Here is a 4,276-nt window from a genome sequence, read left to right on the forward strand (position 1 = left end):
CAGCCTAGAAGGACGGAGGAGGGTAGCGGGAGGTCAGCACGGGTGACTGGCTGGCGACCTCACCTCTCTGAGCCTTTCTTGTGCATCGAATGGGGATCAATTGCACTTTGGCCACGGCGGGCTGCTGTGAGGTGTCAGTGTGATCTTAGAGCCATGTGGGATGATGGGGGCACTGCACTCACACACCACCCAGGGCCTCCTAGCATTGCCTTCTCAAATCTCAGGCACGCAGCTCCACTCTCTGCTCTCAGTCACCTCAGCCACAAAGTGGACAGAGTGGGATCTGTCACCATAGGAAATTGTTCGGATGCCACAGAAGCCTCCTTCCTGGTAGGTAAACCAAGCAGCCTGCCCAGGCAGAAGAGCTCATGGGCCACGTTAAGGCGCTCAGATCCCATGGTTTATTGAATTCATTTAAAACAAACACAAGGTTATTGTTTGTTTTTCAACCGTGTGGTGGTAGGAAGTGTTCCTGACGGTTTTCCCATGGCAATAATTTACTCCTTGATTTCACCCACCACTACTGTGACAGCTTTCTCTCACTGATTCACCCAAAAGTGGGCTTTTCTTTGTCATTCATTTTTTTTTTTTTTTGATGGAGTGCAGTGGCAAAATCATAGCTCACTACCTCAAACTCCTAGGCTCAAGTGATCCTCCTGCCTCAGCTCGCTCTGCAGCTAGACCCACAGGCACACGCCATCACACCCAGCTACATTTTTATTTTTATTTTTTGTAGAGACAAGGTCTCAAACTCCTGGCCTCAAGCAATCCTCCTGCACAAAGTTTTAGGATTACAGGTATGAGCCACCATACCCAGCCTAAAAAAAAAAATTTTATTTTTTTATTTTTTTGAGACAGGGTCTCACTCTGTCACCCAGGCTGGAGTTCAGTGGCAAGATCTCGGCTCACTGCAACCTCCACTTCCCAGGCTCAAGCGATTCTCCAGCCTCAGCCTCCTGAGTAGCTGGGTCTACAGGCATGAGCCACCAACTCCTGGCTAATTTATGAATTTTTTGTTGAGACGGGGTTTCACCATGTTGCCCAGGCTGGTCTTGAACTCGAGCTCAAAATGATCTGCTTGCCTTGGCGTCCTAAAGTGCTGGGATTACAGGCCTGAGCCACTGAGCCCGGCCTCTAAAAAACTTTGTATTAACAACTTTCTTCTTCCAAAAAACCTGCAGTTCCCACTCTTGTCAATGTGTGTGAGGTACCCATTACTCCATACTTTGGCCAGCACTTGCAATTATCCTCTAAATTTTTGCCTACTTGATGGGTAACAAAATGGCTCTCATATTTGTGTCTCTTTTTTTTTTTTGAGACGGAGTTTCGCTCCTGTTGCCCAGGCTGGAGTGCAATGGCACAATCTCGGCTCACTGCAATCTCTGCCTCCTTGGTTCAAGCAATTCTCCTGCCTCAGCCTCCTGAGTAGCTGGGATTACAGGCACCCACCACTACGCCCAGCTAATTTTTTGTATTTTTAGTTGAGACGGGGTTTCACCATGTTGGCCAGGCTGGTCTTGAACTCCTGACTTCGTGATTCACCCACCTCGGCCTCTCAAAGTGCTGGGATTACAGGTGTGAGCCACTGTGCCCGGCCTAATTTTTAGGCGGGGTTTCACCATATTGGTCAGTCTGGTCTTAAAACTCCCGACCTCAGGTGATCCACTCGCCTCAGCCTCCAAAAGTGCTGGGATTACAGGTGTGAGACACCGTGCCTGGCCGATAATTTGGTCTTGAAGTCCCTTTCATGAGCATGGCCATAGACTCTGGCTTTGCCCTGCCTGGGCTCCAGGGGATTAGATCATAAGTGTTTACAATGTGCTTTTCAGCAGATTTTCCTTTATCCTGGCAGGCAGCCCAATGCCTAAGTGTCTGACTTGTACACAGGTGTCCCTCTCACAGGAAATGTATTTATACTGGCCAAGACCCTTTGTGGCTCTTATCTGACCTGTGTCCAGTTTATTCCTAACCAGGAAAGAGATTAGGTTCAGGTGTGTCAGTCAAGTGACACACAAAGGAGGCAACTCAACAAAACACATGAAATATCAGAAAGAGGCAGGGTGCAGTGGATCACGCATATAATCCTAGCTCTTCAGGAGGCCAAGGCAGGAGGATCACTTGATGCCAGGAGTTGGAGGCCAACCTGGCCAACATGGCGAAACCCTGTCTCTACTAAAAATAAAAAAATTAGCCGGGCGTGGTGGTGAGCGCCTGTAGTCCCAGCTACTCAGGAGGCTGAGGCAGGAGAACCACTTGAACCCAGGAGGTGGAGGTTGCAGTGAGCCAAGATCATGCCACTGCACTCCAGTCTGGGCGACAGAGGGAGATTCTGTCTCAAAAAAATAAAGGAAGAAGAAATAACAGAAGCAGACGCTGGACAGGGTGGCTCACACCTGTAATCCTAGCACTCTGGGAGGCCAAGGCAGGAGGATCAGTTGAACTCAGGAGTTCGAGACCAGCCTGTGCAACATAGCGAGACCCTGTCTCTATTTAAAAATAAAAAAAGAAGAAAAAAAGATATAACAGAAGCAGTTTATTACTTATGGATCCCAGAGAGAAAAGAGCAGCACACTTCCCTGGGCCAGTGGGAAGGGGGCAGCTGCCTGAGACATGCAGGCTCAACCAGCAGGTGGAGAGAGACCCCCCCAAAGCCTTTACTGGGGTCCAGGGCATGGCGGAGATGGAGTTCCCCAGGAGAGTTCTAACTGATGGGTTTAGAACAAGCAGGCACAAGAGTTCCACAGAGACACACTGTGATGGAGGTTGTCATATCTGCACAGTCCATTCATTGGAGGTGTGGGGATCAGTAGCGTGGGTCAAGTAGGTTGTATCTATCTAGCTGTCCCATACAGAGATGGTCCCATACAGGAGGAGGTGAGATAAAGCTGATACCTTGATCAACTCCAGTAAGAAACTGGAAGGAGAGCCGGGCATGATGGCTCACACCTGTAAACCCAGTGCTTTGAGAGGCTAAGGCAGGAGGATTGCTTGAGGCCAGGATTTTGAGACCAGCCTGGACAACATAATGAGACCCTGTTTCTAAAAAAGAAATAGAGAGAAGGAAGAGAGGCAGGGAGGGAGGGAGGAAGGACTGGGAGGAAGTATAGAGCTGGAAACTGTGTCAAGGATAACTAAGTCCAGATTTTGGCATGAGAAAGTTTAACATATTCAGAATGGATGCTAAGACAATATAGAATGATACAAATTCACCACAATGGCATATTAATTTGTTTTCATTTGAATTTCCATGACCTCTAGTGTGAAAACGGTGTTTCTCCGTATGTTCATTGGCCATTTGCTTTTCTTGTTTATGAACTGTGGTATACTCTTGCCTACTTTTCTCTTTTTTTTTTTTAACTTTTCTTATTAATTTGCAGGATCTCTCTACACACCAGGAATATTAACCTCTAATCTTATAAAGCTTTTATCTTAGGCTGGGTGCCGTGACTCACGCCTGTAATCCTACCACTTTGGGAGGACGAGGTGGGTGAATCACTTGAGTCCAGGAGTTCAAGACCAGCCTGGCCAACATAGCGAAACCCTGTCTCTACTAAAAATACAAAAAATTAGCCGGGCATGGTGGCGCATGCCTGTGATCCCAGCTACTCAGGAGGCTGAGGCAGCAGGGTTGATTGAGCCTGGGAGTTCGAGGCTGCAGTGAGTCTTGATTGCACCACTGCACTCCAGTCTGTGTGACAGAGTGAGACCCTGTCTTTACATAGATATAGACAGATGATGATAGATAGATATAGATAGATAGATAGATAGATAGATAGATAGATGATAGATAGATAGACAGACAGATATCCACATAGATACCTCAAACCTATTATGTCCCAAATCGACCTCCAGTCTTTCCTCTCGCATAAATGGTATCCCTGCCCTCCAGCTGGGTGAGCCCAAAACTTAGAATTTATCCTGGATTCCTCCATTTCCTTTACCTCCCACTCACATAACCCAAAGGCACATCCCATGGGTCCCCTCCCATACAGCTCTCTTTCCTGACCACTTATCCCCTGGCTTCCCATATTCAATAAACCTTTTAACTCTATACCCTGCCACAGGGCATAGAGCTGCAGCTAGCTCTTTCTACAAATGGTTTCACGGCCATCAGTCAAAACATACATCTTCTTTCACCTGGATCAATGCACTTATAAAAGCAAATGCTCAACAGCAATCTTTGATGGCTCTAATACTCACATCAATTAAAAATTTAAACGTTACCTTTCAGTCACCCTTCCCATCCTTTTAAAGTGGAATTCCTAAATCTAAAATG

Source organism: Pan troglodytes, chromosome 20 (genome assembly GCF_028858775.2).
Source record: "Pan troglodytes isolate AG18354 chromosome 20, NHGRI_mPanTro3-v2.0_pri, whole genome shotgun sequence".
Taxonomy (NCBI): Eukaryota; Metazoa; Chordata; class Mammalia; order Primates; family Hominidae; genus Pan; species Pan troglodytes.